Raw genomic sequence first — 15,762 nt, forward strand, 5'->3', positions numbered from 1 at the left:
GCCAAATTTAAATTTTAAATTGATGCGATTTAACGTAAAATTAAATGTAATACTTATGGCAATACAAAGTGTACGATGGGTAAGCGTACATAAGTTTTTGAGTTTGATTTAAAATAGTTTATTAAACATTTGAATTGTAGCGTAATTTTTGCAAACTTAAACTGCTTTGATAGTTCTTAATGCACTGCTTGCTATTCCGTGTGAAGAAAAACAGCTTTTGTCTAGCAGCAGACGGCAGCCCGCCAAGCAGGTGTAAGCTGTTTAAGCAAGCAGTGCACTATTTGAATTTGAATTAAAAAAGCAGTTAAATAATAACGATGTTTTGATTGAAGCTAAAGCGAATGTCAAATAAAATAGAATTGTAGGTATATTGTCTTATTTTAAAGCTAATATAATTATAAGTCTTATTTTAGGTTAGTCAAGCTTACCCTATGCTATTCCAACTACACGTATAGATATGGACCTCTTCTGCCACGGCTTATACACAACGATGCTCTCGGGTGTATGTAAGCCACTTTTTTTTTGAGTTTAACAAAAGTTCTCCCACCAGCTACAGAAGTCGAAGAGTTGTTTTGTCTAACACTGCGCAGCTGTAGCTGCAACTTGCAAACTTTCACCATTTTGATAAATTTTGAGGAGCTGCTGAAATTTATTAGACAGAGCAACGACGCGCGCCCCTTTGAAAGTCTATGCAAATGCAGACGTGCTACATATCTGCACCTTGGCGGTGCTGTACAAAAACCTAACACATTTTTAATGGCCCTAAGCAGCAACATTCTAGGCGAGAGAGCAAGCGGGTGCTCACAGATGGAGAGGATATGCGGGTTTGGTACTCGTATTGCGTTTCCAATTCGCCGGCAGCTGAATGCTACAGCAGCAACAGCAGCCTCCAAAGTTATGATTAATTTGTGCCAGCCAAGTTTTGCCGTTTACCAAAAAGTTGGCCGTCATTTAAGCTGTTGCTGTTGTTGTTGTTGTTGTTATTGCTGCTGTTGCAGCTTGTCGCAATGAAGTTGCCAACAACTGCATATTTGCCCACAATCTGGTGGGGCAGCAGCTCGGCAGTAATTAAAAGGCACTGCAGCCGAACTGGACGCTGCAACGCTTAAAATTCCATTTAATTACGCTGAGTGTTGAATATCTTGAGAGCGCTAATTAGAACTGAAACTGGCTGAGAAAACTTTTCGGCCAGCGAGTGCAGACAACAAGGCGAACTTGTCGCGCTTTGCTCGCTGCAATTTGCTATTTGCGCGCCCGAACAGTCATCGCCTGTCAGCATCATCCTGTCCAGCCTGTCGCCCAACGCTGAAACAATCGAATTTAAATAATCATCTCATTTTGGAAGCAGCAAATGGGGCGTAGTGTGCAAAATATTTCATTGCGCTGGCAGCTGCATTTAATAACACGCTAGCTTTAAATTTGCGTTTGTTGCTTGCAATTTAATTAAATTAACTCTGCGATTTTTTTGCAATTGGTTGAATTAGAGCTCGCCTTTGTATCCGAATTAGTAGGAATTAATTTAAACTAAAAAGTGTACAGCATCTTAATTAATTCTCATGGTTTTTTCCGATTGCAAACGATAAGGGAATCTTAGATACTTATACAGACGAGTAAAGTAAAGAATCCGTAAGGTCAATAATGTATGACAAATATTTTAGAAGTATATATATTATTGCATTTTAAGTATTTACATAAGAATTACTTTGCCAAGTAGCGAAAAAGCAAGGGTCCATTTTCTGTGGTTTATATAAAAAGTTTAGAGAGAGCCTTCTTTGTTGCTTATGATCAAAAATCTTATTTTTTATGTGCGTTCATACAGATTTCTAGATTTATTCAGCTATATGCCGATTAGTTCGCGGTGTTTTATATGTAGATTCTTTATTACGATAGAATTACAAAGTTTCTTATTATAATTTGTTTCAAAATGGTTAACTTTTACAAATACGTTTAATATTATAAGATGATTATTATTAAGTTATTATGGGATGATTTTAGTTATAAATAAAACTTTAACTTTTTGGCGGTCAACTTCCAAATGCCAAGTGTCTCTCCTTTTCTTTACGCGTTGTGCAGCCTGCTCTTTGATGCAAAACTGCAGAGCTAACAAGTAAGAGGTTCTATTCGGGAGCTCACGATTAGGGAATACCCTGAACCCTCTTATTTCAACACCAAATGCAGTTCGTAAAGTAATAAAGATAAACTAAAAAAAAATTCCCTTTGGCAGGGTTTGAACTCTCAACTGACCGCATTAATTGCTGACGACTCTACTCAACAGACAAACCAGCAAAAAAAATAAATAAAATTGTTTCCTAGGTAAGGCTCGAACTCGCGACAGACCGCAACACTCCCTATGTCTCTACAGCCACACCAAAAATTAAGTTTTATTAAGAATGAAAACGAACAAAAATAACATTACAGAAAAAAGTCGCAATTACAATGCTGTTAAAATGTGATAGAATGCGAAGAACACGCGCTTGAATGTTAGTGCGTACATGTATACACAAATTGTTGATGTTTTCGCTAACTGTGCCATCCAATTGCGCAGTTACATATAGCTTTGGTTTTCACTTAAATGATCTTAATGAAATTTTCTACAATATATCTTATTGTACCATTGAATATTTGTGTATTCTCAAAAAGTTAATTGCATTAAAATTGTGGCTTAGATTGGTTGGATGAAAGATGCTTGATATATATATATAATATTCTAGAAGTAACATAACAATTTTGGTGACTCTAGCTCTAACTATTTACCAAAATTGATAAAACAATAAAACAGCATGTCGATATTTCAAGTCTCTACCTCTTATAGGTTCTGAGATCCTTGCGTTCATACATACGGACAGACGGACAGACAGACATGGCTAGATCGACTCGGCTATTGATGCTGATCAAAAATATATATACTTTATGCGGTCGGAGATGCTTCCTTCTGCCTACCATTTTTACCTTTTTTTTAATGGGTTCAGGATATAAAAATGAGCGAAGAGCGATCAGAAAGAACGGCCGCTGCGTGCTGTTCTCTGTCGCTCGCCTTCTAGGGCTCCCACATTAATAATTTTGGCTTTTGGTATATTTTTTTCTACAATTCTTTAAAAGAGCCTCCAGCTTCTATTCCAGCGTTAAATTGATTACCAAAGCTGCGTAAGAAAAATGAACAGTTTAATGCCAATTATTTTAAAATATTTGATTTTAATTATTTTGTTCGATAAGCTTTTTATTGAGTGCACACAAAATAAATAAAATAATTGGACTATAAAATATATATTCGTATAAAACAAAAACAAAACTTTGCCCTAATCTATGAGAGCTTTGCAGCAATTGTTGTTGGGATTTGTTAGGCGCGGGTATTTTTTCGGACTTCGGGGACAAACTGCTCAAATGGCTGCCACAAATAACAACACAACTGAAAAGCAAAAACAAGTAAGAGGTTCTAGTCGGGAGCTCCCGATTAGGGGATACCCAGAAACCTCTTATTCCAACACCAAATAAATTAATAAAAAAAGTTCCCTTGGCAGGACTCGAATTCATAACTGACCGCATTACTTGCTATGCCTCTACTCAGCAGCCACACCAACAATTAAGTACTTATGATAAAAAGAAAGAACTAAAATAACATTCCAAAAAAAGATGCAATTACCATGCTATTAGAACGCGAAGCAGACGCGCATGAACGTGAGTGTGTACATGTATACAGAAATTCTTAAAGCTGCTGCCCCATTCAATTGCGCAGTTGCATATAACTTTGGTTTTTCCTCAACGATCTTTATGAAATTTTCTACAGTATATCATATTGTACCATAGAATATTTGTGTATTGTGAAAAATTCAATTGCATTTAAATTGTGGTTTAAATTGGTTGGCAATAAAAGTTTGGTTATTAACTTGATTTATAGCTCTGGGGTGGTAGCGGGGAGGTGGCGATAGGTATGAAATAAAAGATTCTTGATATATCTGTAATATTCTAGAAGCAACATATCATGTTTGGTGGCTCTAGCTTTTATTATTTACCCGATTTGCTAAAAAAAACAGGATGTCGATATCGATTTTTATCGATTGCTTGGAAACGGAGTAAGTTATTGATTATCGGAAACAAACTCGATCTGCGCGGGAACTAGGAGCACCTACATCTAAAATTTCAAGCTCTTAAAAGTTCTGAGATCCTTGCGTTCATACATACGGGCGGACGGACGGACGGACGGACGGACGGACGGACGGACGGACAGACAGACGGACATGGCTAGATCGACTCGGCTATTGATGCTGATCAAGAATACATATACTTTATGGGGTCGGAGATGCTTCCTTCTGCCTGTTACATACATTTGGATTTTGCACAAATACAATATACCCTTGTACCCATTTTTAATGGGTTCAGGGTATAAAAAAAGATTCCTATTAAAAATATAATGTTTGCATACAACAATTTCCTGCCGGCAACAGCGACAACAACAACAGCCATTGCTGCCGTTGACAACTACAACGCGTTGCAGGCTTAATACAGGAGAGCGCAAAAAACCAAAAAGTAGATGAAGAAGAAGCGAAAACAGCAACCTCAACAACAACACGAACGGAACCCAAACAAACCGCAGCGAAACGCCGTGCCGCAGGGCTCTCAGCGGGTCGCCGTGCTGGCAGTTAAATCGATACACTAGAAACGACTCAAAACCAATAACGTGTGACACTGTGCCAAATTTGCTTTTGGCTTTCTGTGGGCGCTGCGGAGGACACCGCTGGACCCCACCCCACGCCACGCAGAACCGTGCAGGACCCCGCTCTATGCCACGAAACCATTCTCCAAAGGCCCCTAAGCGATATGTGTGTGCGAGCGTGTGTGTGGGCTTGTGTGTGTGTGTGTGTGTAGGTTTGTGTGTGCGAGTGTGCAAGGGGGGGGCATGTCAGTGGTTGTCACCATCAGCGTCAGCAGCGAAATACGCGACATTATTGGCTTTTGGGCGTCACGAAAAAAGGAAAAAAATCCAAAATTAGAAGGCGCCACAGTGCAAGCATCCGTAACATTCGCATCCGCATCAAATTTTGGAGTCGCCCTCCAAAAAAAAAAACTTCTATGCAGAAAGAAACGCAGCAAAACCCAAAGTTTTGCTTTTGATATTATTACAGATTATGTTGCACTTGCCTGCGAGCGAAAGGGCTAAGATCGAATACGTTTCCAGCGTTTCAAAAACAGCTTCCTTTCCTTGGCTGATTTTTAAGCTGAGCTAAAAATATTCAAAATTAAATTCCCATCAAAAACTCCCTTAACTCTTTTCTTACTACTGAATCTGGAATCAGTACCTTAATAAATCTAGAATCAAAATCCGTGCACTTTTCCAGCTTCATTTAATTTCGTTTCACTTTCTCCACATCTTTGACCAGTGTCTATTACAGTTGTTTTTGCTATTTTATATTTCATGTGCCTCGGCCAATTTGGACAACTTTGCAGCTGTTAAAATGTTCAAATTTTAGAATTTTCAGATAAAAAATAAAATAATAAAAAACTTGAACACGTTGCACATGGCAAAGGCAGCTCAAAACTCGCGGGGAATTTATCGGTTTGGGTCACGTAAAGTAAATTATTGAGGATTCTCTGTTATATGAAATGTGCGGATTTGCGTATTGAATTATTTAAAAGGGGGTTTCAGGCCTAAATATTTAATTGAAATGTGAATCTATAAGTGCCACAAACAGCTCCAACACGTGTGCAGCATGCTGAATCCTGAATGCTGGATACCGAATGCTTTTCCCATTGTTAATCTGTGGCTCCATTTTGCATTTGACATAATGTCTATTCCGTATTGGCAATGGGCCTGCGAATGTATGTGGGCGGCCAGCCAAGTAACCGAAAGCCATTTGGCTGCTAACTACTTTCCGCTTTGCTCCAAAACGGGAGCGACTTATACCTTTCGAAAGTCGGCCGGGAGGGGGGGGGGGGGGGGGGGGGGGGGGCAGCGAGGCTTGCGGGCGGGGTCTTATCGGTTGTGAAATTCGCCCGCATAGGCTCATTTTGCTTCGTTTGCTGCCCTATCGGAGTCCCAAGCCGTAAATGCCCCACGTTACCGCATTGCTGACTTCCTGAGATGTTGATGTAAACAAGCTGTCAGAGGGACTAACATCCCTTTGATTTGCTAACGACGATTGTAGAGTACTACACTCCTCGGGTGTGTCCACAATGACACACAACAGACAGCTGTAATTAACCAAAAAACATTAATTAAGCATGCAAAAACTGACTTTGATTAATAGTCCCAAAAGAATTGATTAATTTACGGGTCTGCTTTCGTTCGTTATTAACCTTTATTTAAACTACTTATGTATAGTTGCCTATCTAGAGTTTTTATTACTATATATCTGATTGTATATCAGATTCGTATAGTTATCATATCGTTTCTTTCTTCTAATACGTCTACAAATGGCCTTAAAAATTTCCCTTTGAATTTCCTAACGAACTTCCATTGAATGCTTTTGAGAATTTCTCATCAAATTACCCAGTTTGTTTCCCTTTAATATTTCTCTATGTATTTTAGTTCTACAGACAATATTCTGCTTCTATAAAAATATGCTCTTTTATAAATCTTCAGTAATTGGCTATTTATGTGGCATATCTTGTGCCTACACATGTTTTCTTTTTGCCGAATCAAATGGCCTTTTGATAGCATTTGATGCTGTCTCATTTCGCACTCGTTAGCGTCTTTAATCTTAGACTTATTATCTTATGCCTGAGCGTAATACGAATTTGATGGCATCCACTGTAAGCGCATACAAAGTTCCAAGCGGTGCGCTGGACTCGCGATTTGGCAGCTTTAATTTAACTGGCCTCCTCACTGCTACTGCGGCAACTATAACGACTACAGCTGGTATTTATAGCGCCTGTTTCAGACAGTTTCATGTCGAACTTATCGACGCCATTTCCAACAGTTCTTCGTATGCTATTGGGTTCTACGGATGTAGTGCCATGTTTTTATTTGCCTCCTTTTTTTTTGCTCTTTTTTGGCTGTTACTTGTTGTTATTGAGCCTGGGTGGACGGCACAAATTGCTTAAATTGGAAAATTGCTGGCGCTGCGTTTGTGCGTCCTGCGTGGCCCCTTTTTCTTTTTTGTTCTTTTTAGCATGTGAGTCCGCACCCAATCCCAATACAGCTGCCAACTTTGCGCACGATTCAACTTGGTTTTGCCGAACGGAAAAAAAATATATATATTGCATTTATCTTTTATTGGTCTCCCACTCTCTCTCTCTCTCTGTCACTTTCTTGGCTGTCACTGCTTGTTGCCATCAAATCAATATTCGATTGATGCCAATACTATTATCATTTTATTATGGCCATTTATTTGTCAGGCTGCGCAGCAGGAGCCGCTTGAGTTTGCCACTCAATTTTTTCTGCATCCTCTTGGCAGCTCCTGCTGCGCCTTTAGCTGGGCCTAGCAAAAGCGCAAGGCCGCACAGAGAATTCAATTGTCTGAGTAAATTAGCAGCCCAATTGATTAATTGACTTGATCTGATTGGTTCCACAGAGCTCGGGGCCCCATCAATAAAATGTCCGTTAATAGATTTTCATATGTCGAACAGCGCGTTTTCCTCTACCGCCCCTCGAGCACTTCGATGCTTATCTTGCACACTTAAGGTACACAAAGCTGTTACTTTAATCGAAACCCTTTAAGTTTTTTATCTTATCGAATAAGCTCAAACTTGGACCTATTTTATGGCATATAAATTTTGCACTTACGTCAGCAGTTGCTACGAGCTCAGAATGCGTAGATTTCTTTAAGAACATCATAAAATTGTAACGACTAGGTCAACAATATGCGGCATCCTCTGCTAGACAATGCTCGGCTAGAAGATACCCTAGTCCATATGAGAACTCTTTTCTTTTATACTTACGAGTACACCGTATTTTACAATTTTGGGTATAAGTTATTAAACCAAGCTGCCCACCGGCTGACACTTGGGCCGGGCTAAGAAATCGCCGCTTATTGCTTAGACATAAATTTGGCCCGGCCATAAAAAAGTTGGCCAAGTTCAAGTAGCTTTAGGCCGCTGTGCACATTATTGGCATTTTAATTGCACTTGTCGAATAATTTTTTTATTAGCCTTTAAATGTTCAACCCCCCTACACCCCCCTCAAGCCGTGCACAACAAAATTAAAACAATTGTCGGCTGCTTGTCAATAAATACGAATTTGTGCATAAACACGCGCCCACAAATACCGCCGACTTTTATTGTTATTTTGCATGTTGCTGCCGTCGAAACTTGCTAATTAAAATTTGTCCGCCAATTGGTTTAATTAGAGCCGCGAAACCATCCAGCAGCAACTAATGGCCAAATAAAAGCAAATCATAAAAAAAATAACATTTAAGCTACAGACGAGCCCTGCATTTTTATTTTATTCTATGCAACGCTTCGGGACGAGTACATAAATTGCGCTAAATAAAATTTAAATGCGCTGCAATGCATTACATTTTAATGTTTGGCTATATATATATATATATATATATATATATATATATATATATTTAAATTTTTTTTAAATAATTAGTATAGTCTGCGTGAGTCTGTCTGCAGAGCTCATCTTAGACTTAAACGTTATTTAAAAAATTTTAAAAATTATGGAATTATATATATATATATATATATATATATATATATATATATATATATATATATATATATATATGAGTATTTCAAAATAATTTTATTGTCGTTTTTTTGTCAAATTAATATTCCATAATTTTTAAAATTTTTTAAATAACGTTTAAGTCTAAGATGAGCTCTGCAGACAGACTCACGCAGACTATACTAATTATTTAAAAAAAATTTAAATGCGCTTAGCACACGGCCTTGAAATCGTATGCTTTAAATTTAAATATCAAATAATAATATAATATAAAATATCATAAAGAACTATCACTTGCCTTTAAGAGAGCTAAACAAACATTTTTAAATGCTGAGCTCCACTTTGTTTACTCGGCTTTTGGGCAATGTTTTTAAAGTATTTTGTTTCGTTTGCAACTGGAAATAAATTTGTTCGACTTGATTTGTGGCTAACAAACTTTTTATCTGTATTCAAACATCATCATCGTCGTCATCATCATTAATTTTTGGTCTGCGCTTATCGAACGCCAAAAAGTTAGGAATAATGTACAAAACACTTCAACATTTGCTCATAGTTTGCTCAGTTCTTGGACTGAAAACATAACTTTGCCCAAAAGAATTTCGCCGAAGTTTTCATATTGTGTGGCATTTAATGGAGCTGTTGGCGTTGTCAAGTTGTTTGCAGGTTTTTGTTGTTTTGCCAGTTTACATAAGAGTTTTGTGTAAATATTACGCATACGCCACGTGCGCAACGTTTATTCGCAATGCTGGCGCGGCCGCAATGAGTTATTCATTGGCGAGTGAATGTTGGCTGTCGAATGGCGGATAGTCGCATTATTTGGACGGGCACGCAGCTGACCCTGTTTGCATTGCAGTCGTGGCCACAAATTGGATTTCCGGCTTTGGCTGGCAAATGCAAATGCCAGTTTCGAATATGTATCTATAACTGGGCTGTGAATTTATCAGTGCTAATAGCCGTAGTACAGCAACAATGCCAAACATAGTCTAGCGTTAAACTCACGCACCCTCTCTCGTAATCCGCCAAAGAGCCGCAGATAGCGCCAATAGGCCATTTGGGCCCCCGCCCGATTCTCTGCGGCAACTGTGGATAGACCACATTGTGCCTCGCCTACCGCTGCTGCTGCTTTTACTCCTGCTGCTGCCATTGAGCTCGCATTTCCAATGCAAATGCTCTTGATAATGATTTGCATTTACAGGCAGACCCTGCAGAGCGAACCCACAATTTACACCATGCACGCACACTTTCCGGCTGGCAGCGGGGCTCTGGATTTCGAGCACAATGGGTAGATAGTTTTAAGCCACCTGGCATCGCTGGCTGCCGTTCATCCTGTTGATGAGGCTAATGCCAAACGAATTAGATGCTTTGGCAGCCAGTGAATATCATTTATCTTCTTCAAATTTAAACTGTTCAAATGCATTACGATAAAGCGACTCATACTTTTAAATAACAACTCATCATTACGACTGATGAATAGATTTAGAAAAAGCGTTGCTCCCCACTCTCTAAGCATTTATTTTTCAGCGATTATACTTTAAATGGTTTTCCCTTTCAGATAATGCAGCAAAATTAGCATCACATCGATTCCAGGGACCTCCACAATTTAAAAACACCTTATCGTCCCATGATCGGACTTCGTTTGGGTGAGTTATGGCCATTTCAAATAGTATCTAAATAAAAATTCTACTTTTAAACCTGTTTTATTTTCTATATATATATTTTTTTCTTTTCAGGTTCGAGAACTTCAAAGTCTTCAAAATTCAATCGAGTATATGAACTTCCACTAATCCAGCCAGCAAATATTTTAAATATGAAAAGGTTAAAAAAAATAAATAAGCAACAATTAGACGTTACACTAATATATGTATATTCTTAAGATCAATAAATAGAAAAGTGCATTAAGTAACCCAAATAAATGTAAATATAACAAGTAAGAGGTTCTAGTCGGGACCTCCCGACTAGGGGATACCCTGAACCCTCTTCTTCCAACATATATATTCTATTTTAGAAGCTATATGTCAAATTTGGTGACTCTAGCTCTTATTATTTACCAAAATTGACCAAAAAACAGGATATCGATATAGATTTTTATCGATTGCTTGGAAACGGAGTAAGTTATCGATTATCGGAAACAAAATCGATCAGCGCGAGAGCTAAGAGCATCTACATCTAAAATTTCAAGTCTAGCTTTTATAGGTTCTGAGATCCTTGCGTTCATACATACGGACGGACGGACGGACGGACGGACGGACAGACAGACGGACATGGCTAGATCGACTCGGCTTGTGATGCTGATCAAGAATATATATACTTTATGGGGTCGGAGATGCTTCCTTCTGCCTGTTACATACATTTGGCTTTCGCACAAATACAATATACCCTTATACCATTTCTAATGGGTTCAGGGTATAAAAAGAGAAATAAAGAAATGTCTTTCTAGGATTGGCAATCTTTAATAGACTGGATCTTTAGATTTTACCATAAATTCAGCTAAAATACCAGGTGAATAAAAGTGCACAGTGATAATGTAAAGCTGCTGTTAAATTAGATGCCTGCTACATCCACTGTTAAGTCGGCTGTTTAGAAGCAAATGTAAGATTTAGCTAAAATACCAAGCAAACATAAATGCACAGAAGGACACCGGCAATTTTTCGAATGAACTTTTTCTATTTTTTGCACTTAAGACATATACATATATGAGTATAACTTATATTGTTGCTTATTTTATTTTATTGCCTACTTTACTAAAGCATTAAAGCACTATAAGGCAAATTAAGACTGATCTTAGGAAGCTATGCGTTTTAGGATTAGTAGAAGAAGATATAGTCGATTGGATTTTGAAGATTTTGAACTTCCTGAACCTGAAAAGACAAAAAATACATATATAAAGTAAAATGTAAATGTAAAATGTTGAACAACATTATATCCAAGGGCCATAACTTGAGCCAACGATGGGCGATCGATTAAAATGATTTGGCATTTCCAGGATCAAGCTCATTTTTGTCAATTTGGTCTACCTTTCAAAATGAAACAAGTAAGAAGTTCTAGTCGGGAGCGACTAGGGGATACCCTGAACCCTCTTATTCCAACACCAAATAAATTAATAAAAAAAAGTTCTCTTAGCAGGGCTCGAATTTGCAACTGACCGCATTACTTACTGTCGACTCTACTCAACAGCCACACCAGCAAAAAAAATAAAATAATAATAATAATAAAAAAGGAACTAAAATAACATTACGAAAAACAGATGCAATTATCATGTTATTAGAATGCGAAGCAGACGCGCATGAACGTGAGTGTGTACATGTATACAGAAATTCTTAAAGCTGATGCCCCATTCAATTGCGCAGTTGCATATAACTTTGGTTTTTCCTCAACGATCTTTATGAAATTTTCTACAGTGTATCTTATTGTACCATAGAATATTTGTGTATTGTGAAAAATTCAATTGCATTTAAATTGTGGTTTAAATTGGTTGGCAATAAAAGTTTGGTTATTAACTTGATTTATAGCTCTGGGGTGGTAGCGGGGAGGTGGCGATAGGTATGAAATGAAAGATACTTGAAATATCTATAATATTCTAGAAGCAACATATGTTTGGTGGCTCTAGCTCTTATTATTTACCCAATTTGCTAAAAAAAACAGGATGTCTATATCGATTTTAATCGATTGCTTGGAAACGGAGTAAGTTATCAATTATCGGAAACAAACTCGATCTGCGCGGGAACTAGGAGCATCTACATCTAAAATTTCTCTCTAGCTCTTATAGGTTCTGAGATCCTTTGGCTCATACATACGGACGGACGGACAGACAGACGGACATGGCTAGATCGACTCGGCTATTGATGCTGATCAAGAATATATATACTTTATGGGGTCGGAGATGCTTCCTTCTGCCTGTTACATACATTTGGATTTTGCACAAATACAATATACGCTAATACCCATTTTTAATGGGTTCAGGGTATAAATATTTGAACGCCAAACGAAAGTTCCCGCCCGTGCGATTCACTGAAGGTATATTTTGAAAATCAAGTATCTGAAACACTCTAAAGTAGACGAGTTATTTGATATTACAAATATTTTGAAAACTTAAAATGAGCCTTCATTGAACGGTGTCCGGTCGTATCCTGGTGAATGGGACATTATGAAAGGAAACACAAGACGGGATCGACAGCAAAAATGAGTTTATTTCGGTTACAGCAGAGTCAATATTAATTTATTTACTTACTACATTTATTTGGACTGATGGCAAGTTATTTGCTTTGTTGTGTTTAGTTTTGTTATTCAATTACCAAAAGTTTTATTTTGGGTTTGGAGAATTTAAGCCAGCATTAGGCATTCGGCATCCAGCATTCAACAGCGTTGGCCAAAAGAGGAAAGGCCGGTTATTTATTTACTTTGGACGTTTAGGACTTTTTGCTTTTACACGCTTATTTACTGTTTGCCGAAATGAGAAACCGCAAACACAACTAAGCCCCGCAGTCGACACAAAACTCCGCACCCACTGGAAGCCAACAAAGCAAGCGCAACTTGAGAATGGGAAGCTGCTTGCATGCGGAAAAGTTAAACCAGAAATACTTTACCCAACTTAAATGCCTTTCAGTTAAACTGCCCCAGGACCAAGAGCGAGCGGGTGTGGGCGTGGAACGTCACAGGACGTCAAAGTGCGGAAGGCGTAAAGCAGAGAAAAGGCCAGCTACCATACTCGGAGGCAGAAATTATGTAAAAAGGCGCTCGATCGGAGCAAAAAGCCAAACTGAGTGCATGATAACCAACGGTAGGCGGCTAAGGGAACGGGGGCATTTGGTCTGATGTACCCACAAACGGCAGGCATTCAAAAAACACGCATACAGAGCAACGGGCAGCTGCCCGGCTGGGCAATGCCCGAGTTAGCCTCGATGTTAACACAATTAAATGGGCGGCAGCCTTTAGGGGTGGCAGGAGGCCATGGCGACTGAATGGCAACACGAAATGGTGCACGATGACCGGGCAAGTCAGTGCAGGATGTCATTTTGTGCACTTGCCTTCACTTCCTATGTATTTTTAAGTCATTATTTTTCATTTTCTTCAGCGTTTTTTTTTTTTCGTTTTTCATTCAGTTTTTTTTCGCTTGCTGCCCAGCAACGTTGTAAGCTGCAAGTCACGCGGGGCGTGTGCCCAGCTATTTTTTGTTGCTTATCCAAGTATTAAAAAATTGTTTCTCAAGATGAACAACAACAGCGCAACCGAGCAACATAGAGTGCGAAGAACAAAAAAAGCTTACAAAACAAAACAAACAACAGCACACCAGAAAAAAATGTGTATCATATTTTATGAGATTTCTTGGCAGTCAGTTAAAGTGTCCCTGCAAAGTATCTGGTGTTGTGCTCTGTTAAATTTATTCGTGTAATTTGCTTTAGAAGCAAAAGGCAGCAATTGCATATACAAATACAATACAGAAATAATTGTAATTAAAATAACTGAGATATTCGCTTACTTCCTACAAGCAACTGCTCTACTTAACATGCACTTCAACATGTACTTTGCCCTGTGTCTACTTCAAGTTGTAACGCATTTAACTGTTTCATCTTGCTTGGCTTTTAAGGGCTTAATGGTTTCTTTGCCCGTACACTACTCTTTACTCTACTTACCCGCTGGCTCTCTTTTCTGGCTGCCTGCTGTCAGCCACTCAGTCATCAGCTTTGGGTGTAACGTGAAAAATATATACTGCCTTCTAGTTTGTCTTCATTTTTTCTGTTTGTTCTCTACTGCTCTGGATATTATCCAAGTTGTGCCCAACTCTCAGCTCGACAAATTTTAGGTGCTGTTTCGCATTTTCATTCCCCCTCCCGTCTTGTGGCTAACTGGGATGTGATTTCCGCTGCAATAAAATGGAGTGTCTACCTTAAAGGCTTTATGGCTTCGTTTTGTCGCGGACTGAAATTCGTCATTTTATGGTTATGGGTTCCTTTTCTCTGTCTTTCTTTATTTTTATGAGCTCTTCACACTTTTGGCCATTTGGTTTGTGCTACAGCTGCTGACCCATTTTTTGTTGGTTAGTTTTCAGAGCTGGTTTTGAGTTTCTGAGACCCAAAAATATTACCATAAAATATTAAATTATTTATGCGCATCCTTTGAGAAAGGGATACCTTGCCTTTATGCCTGCGCTGACTGTAGCCAATTTCTGGCCTCCATTGTCGTTAGTATCCATTTATCATAATCATTTTCAATGGATTGGATTATAGAGAAAATATCAATACGGAAATGGAAAGCTCTAAGCATAAATTGCTGTACAGCCGAACTTCAAGAGAAGAGATTTACAATGCTTTTTAGGCTAGCCTAAAAAACTCTTGAAATATAAGCTATTCTTAGTGCGGGTGCATAAATATACTCGTGACCATTTAAGCCTGGTAGATAATAAAAATAAAAAAAATATATACAGCATAAAAAATGAGCGCTCTCGTCGGAAGTATCGGACTTGGGGGTACCATTGGAATATGAGTTTTTCCTATTTTAAGAAAAATTGTTTATACTAGAACAAGCCTATTCACCACGTTTATTGTATCGTTACGCTTTAAAGACCGATCGAAATGTATCGATATCATGAAAATGGGAAGAGATCAATCATGTCTTTAGTTTTTATAGTTTTCGCTATCGACAGATCGTCATATCGGCTATGCTCATAGCTCTAATCAGGTATATACGGACATTATATAATCGGAAATACTTTATGCTTCCTGTTACATGTATCTGCATAAAGCGATTATACCCTTTTAACACACTTCCGATGGTTGCGGGGTATAAGAAGGTATCCGTTCGCCGTTTTTTAGTCGTACTTTATTTTAAAAAATATTTATAGATAATTGTTACCTGGTTTTAGTGTATTTTTCAGCGCTAATTGGTTTTTGGATTGCATTCAAGAATCAATTTCAAAGCGCTTCATGTTTACAATTCGATTTATGAGGGCTTTTGCTGGTGGTTAAAAAAAATAATAAATACCCTTGGAAAGGCAGTCGATATAAAATACGGCTGCTGTTAGTTCACATGAATTGATTGGGGTTTATTTGTGTATTATTCAGATTTAAGTTTAGCTGATTTGCAATAATCTAATTATTGATCTGTTTCACAACTGTAAATGACAACATCTCTATGATTTATTTTCAGAATTTGATTTG

This window comes from Drosophila novamexicana, unplaced genomic scaffold, assembly GCF_003285875.2.
Source record: "Drosophila novamexicana strain 15010-1031.04,08,12 unplaced genomic scaffold, DnovRS2.1 tig00000770-arrow-pilon, whole genome shotgun sequence".
NCBI classification, from domain to species: Eukaryota; Metazoa; Arthropoda; class Insecta; order Diptera; family Drosophilidae; genus Drosophila; species Drosophila novamexicana.